Below are 16,998 nucleotides of genomic sequence, written 5' to 3'. Positions count from 1 at the left end.
AAGAATATTAATCATAATAATAATCCTTCACTTATCGGGGGGAAAAAATCCTTGACAGAGTCTCAAGACGAATTCGGGAGTGATCCCGCTAGGTAGGTTACACATTTTCCAGGGTTAAACCGGTGGGAGGAAACTGCACCACCTGGTGACGAGCTCACACGTGGGAAAAGAGAGGAGATCACGGCCTCAAAAATAAATAAAACCACACACACACACAAAAGTGAGTACCGACGTCATGCAAGGACTGCGGTGCTGCCGCTTCCGAGGCGGGAGCGTCTCACGTACATCACAATCTGCGAGCGATCCACTAACCCCTGCTCCAAGAGCGGGAGCTGAGCAGTGAGTGTTTGAAGCAAGGAAATGTTTTGGTAAACAATCCAAACGAACGTAATATTTGCATGGAACACCAGTGAAGCAAACCACAACAGATCGTTCTGAAATTCACATTGTAACATACAGCCCTTCATATTGTATTAACAACAAAAGGTTTTCTGGCTGGTTGGCTGCCTGGATGCCTGGCTGGCTGGCTACGAATCGCCCAACGCGTTCTGATTGGCTGGAGGCCTTGTGCCGCTCAGTACGCAGAGAGGGGGCACACGGGTGGGGACGCGGGTTTGGGGAGACTGTGGGGGGATTGGGGGTTGCCACACACGAGAGATGGGGCAGGGGGGGGCACGCAGGGGATGAGAGGTGAGGAGACTGGGGGTGGGGGAGGACCGTCATTCGATGATGAGTATTATGCACGAGCCTTTTGCCCGTCCAAGGACGGGTGTATTGCAGTAGATGTGAAGCTTGCAAGCGAAAAGCAGAACGCGACGTGAAATATTCATTGCATCAATGCGTGTGCAATTTGTAAGGGCGCGGTGACAGAGACCTATTTCACTTAAAGGTTATAATCCCTTGTTCATCACGACGTCCTTTTTACTTCTATGTCTCAACAACAGCGTTACGGAGATCACGTGACGCGAGGGTTCTGCCTTTGTAGTGAGGGTTGTGAGTTGACGCCGAGGAGGGGGGAGGAGGCGCCTCGCCCCCCCTCATGTGGAGTGACGTCAGCCGCTAATTATTATTAATAGGGGGGGGGGTCAATTTGGAAGACGCCACCTCCTCATGATTATTAATGTGGGGGGCTGTTCGATGTGAAGTAGCGTCACCTGATCATGATTATTAATGAGGGGGGATGGTGCTTCATGTGGAGTGACGTCACCCGCGCATGATTATTAATAAGGGGGGGTGTCCATGTGGAGGACGTCACCTGTTCATAAATATTAATGAGGGGGGCTGGCCGACGTGGAGTGACGTCACGCGCGGGACACACAGACGTTCTTGGCTCATTATCGTAGTACATTCTAACAAAGTTTTGCTGGCTGGCTGGAGGGAGAGATGGACAGACGGACAACGACGTCCGAATGATGCGCAGGCTGCGAGTTAACAATTAAACTGCCGGATGAAGGCCTCCCAAGTAACTCTGAGTCACAGACTTTGTTTAGCCATGCAGTACTTCACGCTGATCATCGCAGATAGATAAAATGGGGGTCCAGGACTAGGGGCTTTATAACCGCTCACCACTGACTTCGGGACGCCGGGGTTTCGTTTTAGCACAATTTACACACTCGCCACCGCTTCACCGCTCCATCCATATATCCACATCGTCGATGTTAAATGAGAAGGCAAAAAAACAACAAGATACCTGCGTAGATTCATGCATGAAGTTTGGCGATTTAGCGAGCGCGGGCAGGGTACACCACATACCTTGCAGAATTTGTTTATTTTGGCACAGGCAGGGCACGGTCTGTGCCTGGCTCGCCCTAACCTTACGATGTTTTGTGGAGAACGCTTCAAAGCCAGCAGACTGGCACCAAAAACAACAAAACAGCCATTTGAACCGACCGTGCCCTTGACCGGCAGAGCAAAAGGAAAAGAAACACCGACAAAAATAAATAAATACGGAGGTAGAACAACATTCGCTCAAAATTATATTACAGTTATTAAATGTGACTCTAATTAGATTGTACAATGAGATTTTTTTATGAACACATGGGCAATGTCTTTTACGGCCGATGATGTAATTGAGTAATGACTCCTAGAGAACATTGGCGGGGCTGACCGCGAGCCGAGGAGTCGGGCAGATTGGAGCTGGTTGTTTTCCGTAGGAAACTCGATCCGGGCGTTATTAGGGTTGCCCCGCTTGCAAGCGGGAACATCTTCAGGAGGGCAACGTCAAGTAATGGCCGGCTGGTCGCAGCAACCAGCCCCCTTTGTCTTCTGGCAGTGGGGCAGCGATCACGTGCACAGGCTGTGCAACTGCACCGGGGCCCACCGACTGCAGGAGAGCCCCCAGCCACTCCCCCCCCCCATCCCCCCCCCCCCCCCCCGGTCATTTCGTTACAGCGGGGCCCATGCCAACCACGATATGCCACCGTCTGCTGGCCTCCACAACCAGTTAGCAAAGCGCCGGATAAATGTTACGATGACGGACGGGACATTTTGTAATGTTCACCCAGAAGAAGCCTATGTCTTTGGAATTACACATCAGAAAGAATGTATAATATATATGTTTTTTCCTTTAATCAATTAAACGCTGGATGAAGTCCTCCCTTATGCCCTGTTAAGTCGTGGGGGTTGTTTGGACACGCTTTGATCACACCGATGAGCAAGGGTTGGTGAAGGAGGTGCCCTGGACTGATTCAGATCTGATTCAGATATTCCAAGCCATGTTAGTCATGGCCTGGAACTGGACGTCGGCACAAAGTGCAGTGCGCTAACCATTGTGCCACCCCTCTCCTAGGATTCGATTGGCCACTTCCTAATAAGGTACCAGTGTCAGCCCCACAATGTGATGATTTTCACGAAATGGGGTTGCGATTTTATTCAGGAGTTAATCTTGTTTTGTTGCACTTGTATTTTTAGTCCTCGTTGTAAAGTTTCTCTTCACTCCATTAGCCTAATTGTAACATTAGCATATAATTTGTAAACATGTGATTCTTACGCACACTATTCAACGCTTGTATCATGAGCGTAAGAATCAGTTTGATTATTCAGTTAGTCGTGACATGCCTCCCAAATTACTTTTCAGTGTTTTACTTGAGAAATTAAATTGGACTGCACGGAAAGCACCTCTGCACATGAAGGGAAAACATTATACAAAAAAAACTGTGCGCCGATAGCACGGCTACCTACTTGCTGTACTGCACAGCATGTATGAGTATTTATTGCACAAGAACAGAACTTGATCTGCAAAATGTCCCGGGGGTCGGGGAACACCGGCCATTGTGGTTAACTGCAGGTGAGACGAAGTATGGGGTGGTGGTGGAGGTTGGAGGAGACAAATATGTTGACCAGACTACGAAACTTGACAAACAAATGAACTCGAGGCCTAAACAATAGACACAAGCAAACACTGCGGCACAACTAAATGGCCAAAGCCGTGCAGTCTAAGCGCTAGCAGCTTCGAGCACCTTCCAGCTCTGCGTGTTTGCAGAAGGAGAAGTTTACTTTTATTTTATTTTCTTTGCCGATGTTGACCACGTGTGGTTTTCTTTGGCACTCACGGTCCCCGTGGCAGACAACACGCCTTCCTCCTTCCCAGAAATCTGGCGTGAGTGCTCCTTATTTTTCGCATCAGTGGCTAAAGTATTTACAGCGACCTCTGCGCTGGTTATAAGTCCTCTCCGCGTGCCCGATTTAGGAATAGAATGCAAACTCAGGTGGGGATATAGATTTTTTTGGTTGGGATTCGTTCCAGGGGAGAGAGTGCGACGTGGTGTCTGCTTGCCGCTGTGCACTCAGCGGTGATGAAAGGGAAACACAAAAAGGCCACAGTTTTTAACAGAAGACTTAAAATAACTACGTTCAACATCGCGAGTATCTCTGATGCTCTTATTCAGGCTGGGAATGGCGAAAACCAAGGGCGACGAGGCCAGCATCGCACCTCCGATTAGCGCGGTTGGCCACGTGCGGTGCAAAAGAAGTTCAACGTAAAAAAAACACCTACTTTTGTTGCTTTTGTGTTCTAGTATTTATATCAACACAAGTTACACACGTGCGATCAGGTACTCATCTAAGGCCGCGTGACCTTCGTAGAGGCACAGGGCCAGAGGAGCTGTTGAATCTCCGGCACGGAGACCTGGAACAGGCCACCGGCAGATGCTTGGGTCCCGTTCTTGATGTCCGAGCCAGTTTTGCAACAGACCCAGAAGAGCGGTGTTCCAAACAGCTCACGATACGTGACCCAGGGCGCATTCGTGATTGACAGGAATCTTAAGAGTGGACGACAACAAATGTTCACACTTAATTACTTAGAGGGCAGATTCAGATCCCACTCGGCAGTGATGTGGAACGTGGCTGGGACTCAATCCCAGGTTGCTGGCATAACAACGCAGTGCAGATACCATTGCACTGCCATCTGCACTCAAAAATCTCCCCACGTAGCCCTGTAAACCGTTGAGGAAAGTGCTATTGCAAGCCACCCTATGCGGCCAGAGCCACCTTGGTCTCCCCGGTGCTAATGTTTACACGCCACGTCGGGTACTCAATCAAGCGTGAGTAATGAGGGGAAGTGCCCAGAACCAGTGAGGATATCACTCGCCACCGCTGTTAGCCGTGGTTGGGAATCAAACCAGGTCACACCGGGGATCAGAGCTCCCTTGCACGCACACCCACGCAGTCTGACGCGCGGTGTATTTTTTTGGTAACATCAGACGGTATTATAGTCGTGTCTTTCACCGTACGCAAAAATGTTTTGCCGTCATCACATGTCACCACTATCGTCCTCGCAAAGAGATACTTCTGTGTCTTATCAGGAAGAAACCCGCTTCTCTCTTGTCATGTTTAACGGAGGATAGCCTTCGCAGGTGGGACCAACACTAAAAGTGTCTCCATCTAAAAACCGAGTACAAAGGCGCGCTTTGTAATGCCGATGGGGACCTTGCAACCACAGCTGCTACAAAAAAAAACGTGACCAGGGCCACGTGGAAATCTGCGGAAGGCAGTTTGCAACTCCAATGAGACTCTCAATACCTGTTGCACGCACACACACACACCAAGCACGATCACAAAAGAATGTTCCCGACTCGTATTTCAAAATTATTTCAGCACGCATTCATTTCGGTTGCTTCATTTTCATTTCCATGCTGAGAAGTGTCAGCGGACTAGCACCGGGAACAGAATGACTTGCTGTGAGCATCGACACCGTCGAGTTGAGGTTAGGTTAGGGCGAACTTAAGGACGAATCAGTAAAAGTGCAACAATGCAATGGGTTCAAATCGATGAATATCGATTGGTAAGGCCCACGAAAACCCCAATCGAATAGCTTGTGTAAAAATTTATGATTTGATATGTGTGAGTGTGTGCGTACGAATGAGACAAAGGGAATAAGAAACGGCGCGAATGCGAGCTGCTTAAAACAAACAAATCTACGCAAAAAATAATCGATTGTTGAATCAAATTGGGGGACCCCCCCTAAAGTGTGACAATTAATCGAATCTGCCCGAGGTGCCGAGTGAACCCCCGACAAGTGTCAGGCGGATCAACATTTCCTGTAAATAGCACAGCAGTTGTAAAAAACAAACCACACTTAATGAAAATTGAGATGAAAAGTATTTTTTCTCTCCCAATGGAGACCTCATGCGGTACATAACACATGACCATAAAGAGCCAACCGCACACGGAGATCGAGAACAAACACAAGTATGAAACATTAAGCAATAAAACCTGAATAAAGTGTACAAGCTGATTATAATGTGTAGAACAGACCTAACAATTCAGAAAAAAAAAAACATTTTTAGGCAGGAGTTACGATTCAAATGCGCTTAGATTCATATGTACAAGTGGGAAAGACGAAAATAGAACCAGCACAAGCTACAATTGTCTGATTAAAGGGCTGAATTGACAAAATTGAACACTGACTGGGAGGGCAATGGTTAGTGTTAATGTATGTATGTTGAAGCTTTTTGGCACCGTACATAGCCAACCGCGCTAATCGGAGGTACGGGGGAAGGACAACAAACTGAACACAACAAAGCAATGCCTCTTCATTCATGTGCGACAGATGCAATGCTTTTTCCACACATAGGAAACATTGTGGTAGAGGAAACCGACTACCAGGCAACACTGAATGTTATAATTTTCACGGAATAGAGTATATGAAAAAGGGTAACTGCCTGAAGTCAAGCTTGCTATAGATTACTTTATTCATATTGGAGTGGTAGTTAAACAATTGATGATGGTAAAGTGTTCGTTGGATGGAGTAGTGGTTCTGTGGTTAGCGCACTGCACAACGAAGCTGGCTACCTAAGTTTGATTTCCAGCCCATGGCTAACATCAGTGGCCAATGATATCTTATCTGTACGAACAAAACATTTTGAATTATGGTCAAACAATATTTCATGACCAATACAGTGTGTGGGCGGAGGCCTGGGGGGGGGGGGGTGTTTACCCAGCAGGGGTTTTCCAACGGGCTGTACATTACGATGATTAAAACTCAAGTCTCTTCAGCCCGGGCACTGAGGCCATTGCAGCTTCAACGTGCCCCGCATTGCAACGCCGCCGTTCTCCCTGGGGGACAACCACGGTACGCTCCTTCGCTGCAGGTTGGACACGCTTGGTGAGCTGCCACAGCTGCCGCAGCTGCCTTTAATGCGGTGCCACGCGTCGCTGGCGACGGCAACAAAGGTCTGCAGAAGCCGCAGATCACAGCGGATAGCGCCGGGGCGGAGTGCGGAGGAGGTGCTGTGCATGCCGAGAGGCCCTCGGTGACACCGTCTCTGGCTGCCAGAGAGTTTTTTTCTTCTTCTTCTTCTGTTGCTTCAGATCATTGAGATTACCGCCACGCGCGCTACAAAGCCACAATGGGAGGCCGCGTTGAGGCCACGAACCAGAAAAAATCGAGAGAAGAAAGGCTTTGAACGGCAATCACGGCTGCAAAGCCAATTTTGAACGGTTCCAAAAAACAATCCCTTCCATTTACCACGAGGGGTTAAGTAAACTAAAACATTTTAATATTTTTTGTGGTTTGGAAATGTCGTTTTTTTCAGTGTATCGTGCGAGGATTTTTCCTTCACCTCACGCCGAAGCCTTTCTCCAACACTCAAGTATAATTCACTGCCGTCACGCGTTTCGTATGATGCAATGACCCTCAGGGGGCTAGCGCTGGCCCAGTGGGTTGGCACACACAGTACCACGAACCCAGTGACCTTAGTTCAATTCCTGGCCATGGCTTACATCAGTGGTGAACAAATATCTGACCCAGTCCTGGACCCTTTCCCGTCACTGACCAACGTGGTGAGGTTAAAATCAAAAAACCTTACAGGCCAAAACGGTATAGGGAGGCCTCCATCTAGCGGTGGATGGGCAAAGGGCTGTAAATTATTATTGTTATTATTTTAAATGACACACATTTGAACGTAAACATTATATGAATAATACCTCTTTATTTGCCGAGTAAATCCTCAAGAGTCTGAATAATTTTTTTCCAGGAAAAGCCTGCTTTATAAGAATAATAATTTACGGGGTGTTTATAAATTAGAACATCTGCAAATGCTGTACAAGGCAACCATGTAAACATAAATAGTGCACAGAAAGAAAAAAACAAAAACACGAGCTGGTCAGTTTGAGCAGCAGGGTGACATCACGCACGGGGCAGTCTCAACCACCGCAACCCCCACGCACGGAGAGTGACATCACCAGGGGTCTATGGTGGCTTGGCTGATCCTGAATTTCTACCCTTTCTACCTCTCACCAACGACGCTTGGGGGGATGTTTGGCCAATTCTTGAATATTTTTGTACAGGTGGACTGCACGATACTTGGCTCGAATGCCAAAAAATATAATCGCCTCGTGGCCCTAAAAGAATCCGCTGCAGCTGGCACCACAGTGATTTTAAACGTCAGTATTGCAGAGTTGTCTGGTTTGCGATCATTCTGTGTGGAAGCAGAGACGGATTCTTGTTTTTTTGTGTCACCACCACAGCTCCAAAAGCCAACAATCTCTTGCCGTGTTTACCACATGGAACATCGTCCCTCTGAATGGCACTAGCCCAGGTGGCGAGATGTTATCACCCTCACCTGGTATGCAGGAGGTCGTGGTTCAATCCTGACCCCTGTATATTCGAATATATCCCTTGCGTAGGGTATCTATTTGGTGTTTGAACATCTTAACATTTGTTTTATTGTCAGAATTGGTAAAACCTATTTAAATTGTTAATGCTGTATATTTGTAGTTTGCGTGTCTCTCTCCCCGTGGTTGCGTGGATTTTACTCCGAGTCCTCCGGTTGTTTCCTCCACATTTAGAATCAACATCACGCATTTAGAGTATTTGGCTATTTTAACTTTCCACATCATAAGCCACTTCGTTGAGCTATCATTTGTGGCCAGGTCGCTTCTGAAAAAGAGCTATAACAGCTCTGTGAGCCTTACCTCGTTAAATAAAATTTAAAGTTTAGTTTTAGTTTGCCCTGCCTCCAGCAGAATCCATCACCTGCCTAGGGAATCCTTGGTGCAACGTACAAATCTCGGGCAATGGATAGCAGCGTACCCGTTTATCAATCTACACGCGAGTTGTCGCCACCAAATTAATGAATTAATTTGACAGGAAAATGCGCGTAATCCAACTGTGTGGTGTAGCAAGGTTTGAGGAAAGCAAAAAAACACCAATATTTATTGCATGTGCACTTGCCTAATACTCGGTGCGTATTTTCTTAAAATGCGTTTGTTTTGGCTGCCAAACGGAGTTTCGCGTTTTTGTTTTTTTGTATGCAAAACAATGGAAACGATTTGGCTCGTTCACATTGTAATGTTGCCAATTAGAAGGAAATTAAGATGAGGCGCAAGCATTGAAGTGGAAACTTGCCGCCGCTCGCCTACTTTTCTTGTGCCGCCAATGCATATTTGGCCACACGTTAAACCAATAAACAGTGCAAGCCCCATCGGTGAAAGTTACAAAAAAACATTTTTTTCTATCTTTTTATTTAGCGAAATAGTTTCTCTTTGGCGTCGTAAGGTGTGGCCCTTGTTTCTTCTGCGAGAATCCAGCGGTAATGAAAAGAAGGTTCGTGCTCAAAAGCCCTGGGCAGACAAAGCCAAACAGGTCGCATCCTGAGCCACGCAGACCAATGTGTGCCCTCGCAGACAGCGGAAAGGGATGTCTGAAATCCCCGTAAGACCCACGACTTTCATTTCACGCACAAAACGCGCGACGGATGCTTTTGTTTTTTGCACTTGCACAGCGCATGGGTGCGGCTCCTTTCGGTTATTTATTTATTTGTATCTTTCATAGGAATTTCTCATGGCTTCCACAGCATTCGCTGCCCACCCAAGGTTTTTTTCTCCTCTCTACACCGCACGAGTGGCGGTGGCCATATATTTTTTTCGGTTGTGTTTTTTTTTACGTACTTTTTTTTTTGCAGCAGCAGCAGTAGACGCTGTTGATGAATTGACTTTGGGTGCCAACGTGCACATTTTCCTGGCTTGTAAGTCCCCCCTCTGCGTGTTTTTACAGGAGGCCCGTGCCGCAATTAATCATGAGCAAGCCACCTTTCTCTCTCCCGTAAACCTCCGTGCCAATTTTCCGACGCGTGCAGGCTTCGTGTCGCAAGAAAACGAGGAGGACGTCCTTTAGGCGAGCTCCAAATCAACGGTAAAGTTTTCCCTCGTAAAGCTACAGTAAGCTGCGCTGACCGTTAAGCATAAACACACCTCCACACTTTGATGAAAAACAGACTCGACACGTGCTCGGTTCAAATATGTGGCCGCGCTTAACGCACACGTTTGCTTGTACAAGACAACGGGGCACGATCAAACAAGTGAGAGGCATCATATACAAACGTGTGCACATATCTATAATACAACCGAAAACAAAATCCGGCAAAACAATGACCATAACGAAACGTAGATTTGCAAAACGTCGAAATGCGACGTCGTCTCAACAGCGAGATGTGTGCGCCGTGGGCAACGGGGGAGGCATATCTACTGTATTTATATATTGCATCTATTTATTTAGTTATTTTAAGACATCATTCAGAGCAGAAGCAGAATGACTTGGACCTGAACTTGAACGGGGGCACAGAATGACAGCAATAGCAATGATTGCAAGGGTGCATTCAATGAATAACCTACTGGACTGCAATTACAGGGATCTTGTGGGAGAGTGATGCTGGTGGTCAGTGGGCACTGCACTACGAACCCCAGCCACCCGAGTTTGAATCCCAGCCATGGTTAAAATTGTTAGCGAGTGAAATCTGAACCGATCCTAGGGGCTTTCCGTTCACCAACCTGCATTTCTCAATGTAGTTCCACATTGTCATGAAATGACCAACATGGAAAAAGGGAAGCCGTTATCCAGCAGTGGATAAAATCATTAATGAAACAGTTGAGAAGCTTTATTTATCCTGTTCCATATCACTTGTACATTTGCAGGGTGCAGAATACTTGTGGGCATACCCACTTACAATATATTAATTGAAGTAGGCAAATCAATTTGTAACCAATACAATGCCACTGCTGGTGGATGAAGACCACAAAACTTCACCACGTTGGCCATCGTGGGTTTGGAACGTTTGGGGGGCGAAGGCCAGGATCGGTCCACCGATCACGTGCCACTAATATTGTCTGTGGCCGGGAATCAAACCCGGACGCATTGCATATCGCTACGTAGTGGGGTACGGTACTGCACTCACGTGCATGCACACCGAGCACGTGCTGAAACGCGCTCCGATGGGTTCCGCAAGGAGGGTGGCTGAGCGCGTCATTGCATCACGCACGCGTGCGAAGCATCACTTGGTGACGGGGTGACACGGCGCGTGATGGCGTGCAGCAGCCTCGGGGTGGCCGCGTCTTCGCCGGGAAACGCGGTGATGAAACGCATAGCAGGCACCGGGCGAGAGAGTGAGAGCAGAGAGAGAGAGCGCTGCTCTTACTGCGCGCACTCACGGAGCCGGCGCGGCTCAACCGCACCGCTTTGCTGCCACAGACCAGCGTGCAGATATTAGTAGCGTGTGGAAGGTTAAGACGTGAAGCCATAGCATCATCATCATCAGCCGCCGATCGATTCACTGCCGAATGAGGGCCTCTCCGAGCGTTGTGCCAGTCGCGGGGAGTTGCCCGACAACACTTCACCACGCTGATCAGCGCAACAATGGTGAAGGGTTGAGTCTAAAGTCAGTCCAGATCTCATTCGCCACTGATGTTAGCCGTGGCCAGGAATCGAACTCAGGTGGTCGGGTTGATGAGTGGGGTGTGTGTTACGCTGTGCCACCACAAAAACTGGACATGTACATAAACACGTGGCAATGAAGTGTACCTCTGTAGTTTTGCTGTAACTGTTATGGTCGAATTGTCGAATACCCTTATGGCTTTCGAGACAAGTTAGCGAGTCAGAGGGCCATTAAATTGCTTGAGATTTGTAGATAGTAATTCTCGAAATGCCACCGTGAAAATAAGTACTGTTACATTCACCGCACCCTTTAAATACACATTTGCCTTGAACCCCCATCCCCTAAAAATGCATCCTTGTTCTTCCAACTCACAGGCCAACACCCCCCCTCTAGAGAAATCTGGACCCTCCCACGCCCTGCCACCCCCATCCCTAAAAAAGCTCCCGGGGCGACCCCGAACCGAGCCGTCCTCAAGAAGCCGCAGCCGCCACACACAGCTCCCATCGCAAGGTGCATTCAGGAGTCGTTCTCCATTCCCCGATTGTGTTCCCAATTGAGACTATCGGTGTCGGGGTTCTACTGCGGTGCGAGTTACTGCCTCGACCTCCACGTTTACGGGAAGTCACGCCACATCATGACACCAAGTTGGGGCGTGGCGGCCCTTAGCCGAAAGCTGCATCGAGGGCGCAGATTGTTGGCGAACGCATCGGACAAAGACGGCGGTCACCGCGTCGCGTGCTTTCAGATGAGCTTCTGTTGCCGTCTGGAATGCTCTTCCTTCTGATATTGGGAAGCGACTGGATCGATGCACTTTTAAATCAAATAGATTGACGAACTAATTTCTTTATTACTACTTTCAGTTGCTTTGGTTTGTTGTTCTCCCCCAGCACCTCCGATTAGCACGGTGGGCTACGTATGGTGCGAAATAAGTTAAAGTTCAACATAAGTACATGTAACAAGCGAGTCGTTTTGACTACAACATAGAGTTTGTGGTCATCATCGTCGTCAAAGTCATCATCCTGATTTTTGTTGTAATTTTTTTCACCAATTTTTTTCGATAGCACTATCAATGAAACCCCTTGGATCCCTAGCAGGGCATAGCAATCCCTTTGCGTTCGAGAACAGCCCAAGGAAGTGAATATCACAGAGTTACTTCTGAGATTCCTTCATGTGGCCTCTGTTCAACATAAACACGGGTGGCAACACCCTGCACTCCCACCTGCTCTGCCACCGAGAGTAAACGTCAAGCGACACGTGAAAATCTGTAAGAAACACCCAGTCTTGGTGCGTTATGCAAAAACCATAAACGGTTTCTGAAAGATTACACGTTGGTCATCTCATCTCAGGTCACCATGTCAATACATTTCAGCAAATGTGACCATCTGAAGGGTGTGGGACATTCTCATAAATTACAGATTTAGTTACTGAGAGTAATGTGTCACATGAAAATCAAACGAACAGTTTTGGTTTTCACAACTGGAATTTAGGCAAAATTGTTTTAGTTTAGTGTGCAGCTTAGTTTAACTTAGCTAAATTACGTGCCTGAATAAAATTTAACGTGATTTTTTTCTGTGCAGCCATTAGTGACCAAACTGAAACAATCATCAAACTCACAACAATTTCAGAACCCGGTTTAATCACGGCTGCCTGCCAGGTTGTGAAACAGATTCTCGGCAGTGCCAGCTCAGCGCTCCGACCTCTGACCCCTGGGCAAGGTGGATTATTAAAACCGGGACGTGCAGGTTGGGTCTGGTACAAACAGCCTCGTAGCTAAACACTCACCAACAAACCCAGACCGTGGCCGTCTATCGCCCTCTTACTATGGGGGTATGGCAGAGGCTAATTGTGCAGAGGGAGGCTGAGTCACTTGGGGGAGACTGAGCCTTTACAAGCCAGAAACTTGCCCATGGTAAAGCAAAGGTCCGATGGGAAGTCACTCGCTCGCCTCTGCTTGCGACGCATTGCATTGTCCCAACAGATTTGGATGGTTGCGAGTTCAAATCCCAGGTCTGGGAATGACTCGGACTTTTGTCGGGTGTCCGTCCTATGGTAATGCTTGTTCTCACCGTATGAATGTGGAATTGTCACCATTTAGCCCAGCCCCGTAAGCGGAGGCGAGCTTCTGCCCACACTCGTTTGCGTGCACAAGCACTTCGACTCCATATATCCTCGTGCGGGCATGCAATGATTATTATTTTATATTTACATTGCCGAGAATTGCATGCCTCTCGTGGCTGCAGGCAGGGGTGGTGTGGGGGTCACACGAACAAATTCAACATAGCACAGAATTTTTTTTTATCATAAATGCTCGTGCACAAAACAGTCATCGTCGGCGTCAGACTCGATACATCTTTACACACCTAATCATCAACCACGTCATCATCGCGGCTAGCCATTTCGCGGTCTAATGTTGGATGAAGTGTCTTTCCATGCCGACGTTGGCTGCGTAGGTGGTGAACAGCTGTGATCTATCCCACTCCTACGTGTGGCCAGTTCTCGTTTGGCCCGTGAACCTGACCGTGTAATTAATTTTTTGGTTGTTATTTTTTAAAACACTCCTCTTAACTTACACGCGCCAATTAGTCACGGGAATTTTAATTTGCGGCACGGTTTTAAATGACACGATAAATATACAAACGGCTAGCAATGTTTTATTTTTGTGTAGCCTCGCAATGGAAGTACAATAGTGCAAATTGTACCAAAAAACAACAGATTAAACGTTGATATACGAATGATTATATTTCAACAAAATAAACTCACGTGTTTTTTTGAAGCCTTATTTGCTGGGGTCTGAGTGCTTGGAATGTGGTATCAGTCACGTACAGAGCGTCTTTATATGTTTAAAATCTAACACGGTTTGCAAGCATGAAACATGGGCTGTCTGGGTTAAAATTACTCATTTTCAGATAAACAAACTTCAAAATGTAATGCCAGGACACATCGGCTAAGTGGAAAAAGTTAACCAAAAAAATTCAATATTTAAATAATTTCAACTGCACAACAAAGTATTATTAGGACACCAAATAAATATATTTTTAAAAATCTGAATTTTTCTAAATCTATTAACAACAAAAAAGAGAGTATTTCCACCCAAAAAAAAGGTTTCCTTAAAAAAGCAAACAAAAGCAAACAGCACAGCTCTTGCAAAGCGCTTGCTTTGCTCCCGAGACACCACATTGGAGGGTGCGGTAACCGCTGGCTGTGCACCCAACCCATCAGGGGCGCTACGGTGGCTAGGAGATGTCAACTACCTCGCCTGCTATACAGGAGGTCGTGGATTCCATCCAGACCATGCCGCCTATAGATTTAGAGCTTGCATGTCCCTCTCTCTCCTCTCTCTGTGGTCGCGTGGATTTTTCTCCGGGTCCTCCGGTTTTTCCATCCACGGGACAAGCCACTTCGTTGAACTTTGATTTGTGGCCAGGTCGCTTCTGATTTAAAAAAACGCTATAGCTCAGTGGGCCTTACCTGGTGAAATAAAAATTGTTTTGTTTAGTTCAGTGCGATGTTGCCAAGGACAGGAAGAAGTGGAGATAACCCATTGCGGCCTTGCGTCACATCGGGGATGAAGAGGATTAACTAACAAACTTAGTTCAATCCCGGCCATTTCCACTCAGTCTCCTCAGATCAGCCCACCACTCCTCGTCGTTTAGCTTCAGACCCAACCCACCTGATACAAAGGCGGAGTTAACTGAAACACTCAGCACATGCCAATCGCAGTAGCAGCAGCCGCAGCAGCAAGTTGCAGCTGCGACAAGTAAAGCAGTGTGTGTATGTAACTGTTCCATTTTTTTGTTCACCTTAACTTTTTACAAGACTAATATTTGTTGGCATCACTTTTGACTTTGTCCTTGATTCAAGGCCAGGTATTTTAATACAAATTATAGTCTTGCCCTCAAATTGTGCTGTTCACGGTGAGGAATTGTACCTATTTCCTTGAACAATAACAAGAAAATGGTCGTTAATTGCAGGAGGAAGGATTTCCACCCGTAAAATAATGCAAACTCAGAAAAAAGCAAACAATCCCCAAACTATTCCACATTAACAGAGCACGCGTTGTTGGATGAGTGACCGGCCTCGTTTTCTATTGTCGAGTTTGTGTTTGCCTCACGGCAGAATTTCTCACAAACCTTGGCACTGCACGTTAACCAAAAGTTATCTCTCTCTCCCACTCAGCTGGGACGCCATTGCGTCCCGCGGTGTCAAGAAAGGCCTCCACACCAAACAAATTCACAGCGCATCCCTCGTGGTGTGGCTAATTCAAGTGGCATCGTTAGGGTAACGAGCGTACACACTATTCATCATTGCTGACAAGCCACCAATTTAGTCATCCGTGTAAGATTCCTAATTGCCATAATCATAAAATCAACGTGCATTGTGCATTTTATTACAAGCAAACGCCCGTTTTGTCACTGCAAGCTGTGAGAAGATCGTGGCGATGTGAGCGATCTCGTCACATCTAACCCAGGCTAAACAGCGTCCGGCCTTGGTTTTGTACTCGGATGTGACACCCTGCATGAAAACAAGAAGCTTTGGGAGACGTGGGCTGCATGGTGGCCACGAGGTGTCAACGCAAAAGGGGATTATTGTGTAAATCTGCGTGGAGCTTTGAGTGTGCGGTCCCATCGTGTGTACAAGGCTCTCCTCTCCCAGGCACGGAGGTTTTTCTTCCACGTGCCGAACACTCATTAACGGAATTGACCAAACATCCCAATGCAGGACCCTTCTGCAAAAAGTTATGAAAGTCTGTGAGGCTTGCCTGGCAAACATTAATATTCACGTACATTAAAATAAATGATTCGCAATTTATACAAAATATTTCATGCAAGGCCTTCAGAGCTCACTTACTCATCATTAGGAGCCATTGTCTATCCACTGCTGGATGAAGGCCTCCCCATGCCATCACTATCACCGTTCTTGTGATGCCATAATCCATATCACACCCGTGCATCCTTTCATTGCCCTTTCATATCCATTACCGTCTATCGGCAATCATCTCTGAGGGCAATGGATCCTGCCCAATCCACCTTACTTGTCTAAACAGTCAATTTGGTATCTGCAATTTGCATATGTTCTCTGGTCTGTGTTCCTCTCTATACATCCGTCCTATATACTCCCCCTCCCCTTCTCACAAGTCGTTTACCTGCCAGGAAAGGTCATTGCTCCCGTGTCTGACATTTCAAAATGGAAACCAACAGCACGAGGGTGGGATTGTCTGCACGGGTGAGAGAAGCCGAGTTCTACATTTCAAAGTTGATCTGCGGAAACAAATTCCGCTACGTCCACTCCCACAGCCTCATCCCACCCACTCCCGAATAATCGGAGCTGCTCCTGCAGCCAACACAAATTCCAGATGGTGCACCCTTGACACACGCACACGCACGCACACACGCGCGCCTCCTCCACTGCAAACGCACAACCGTGCCGGAGTGTGTCTTGTTGTTGCTGCGCTCAATTTTAAATACTTTAACGCGAGTTCAACCAATGCTTTCTCGTCGCGACTTTAAAGAATCCACTGGTAACACAAACACGACGGACCATTCTCCAATGGAGGGCCCGGTCGTTTGTAGGAATGTTATTCGCCGTTTCTATACAGGCTCTTGAGATGCCATTATATTCACACAAATATAAATTGTATCTGTAATTAGGAAGAAAAGTGCTTCGGTGTGCAATGCTTTAAAACAAAGAGCACCGCTAGCCAATTAACTCCTCCACGATGGCACTTCTGCACATTGCCGAATCGCGGCCGGGGATGCTGGAAGGAAGTGGATTGCACATCCAGTTCGTCTGCTCCAATTCCAACGTGGAGCAGGAAAATTGAAAATCGCTTGCTAAACCCGCCACCAGG

The 16,998-nt window shown here is 47.2% G+C and overlaps 1 long non-coding RNA gene across 1 annotated transcript; it reads left to right on the top strand.

Annotated features, from left to right (window-relative positions):
• Positions 1-6,303: 6,303 nt before the first annotated feature.
• LOC142925073 (uncharacterized) lies at positions 6,304-13,923 on the top strand. The gene is made up of 3 exons (XR_012942170.1): positions 6,304-6,571; positions 9,579-9,634; positions 11,525-13,923. It is a non-coding gene; the product is annotated as an uncharacterized LOC142925073 (long non-coding RNA).
• Positions 13,924-16,998: the final 3,075 nt, after the last annotated feature.

The sequence above is a fragment of the Petromyzon marinus genome, chromosome 18 (genome assembly GCF_048934315.1).
Source record: "Petromyzon marinus isolate PM22_M1 ecotype Great Lakes invasive population chromosome 18, UKy_Petmar_22M1.pri1.0, whole genome shotgun sequence".
NCBI lineage: Eukaryota > Metazoa > Chordata > Hyperoartia > Petromyzontiformes > Petromyzontidae > Petromyzon > Petromyzon marinus.
This window is presented reverse-complemented; position numbering and strand designations above follow the sequence as displayed.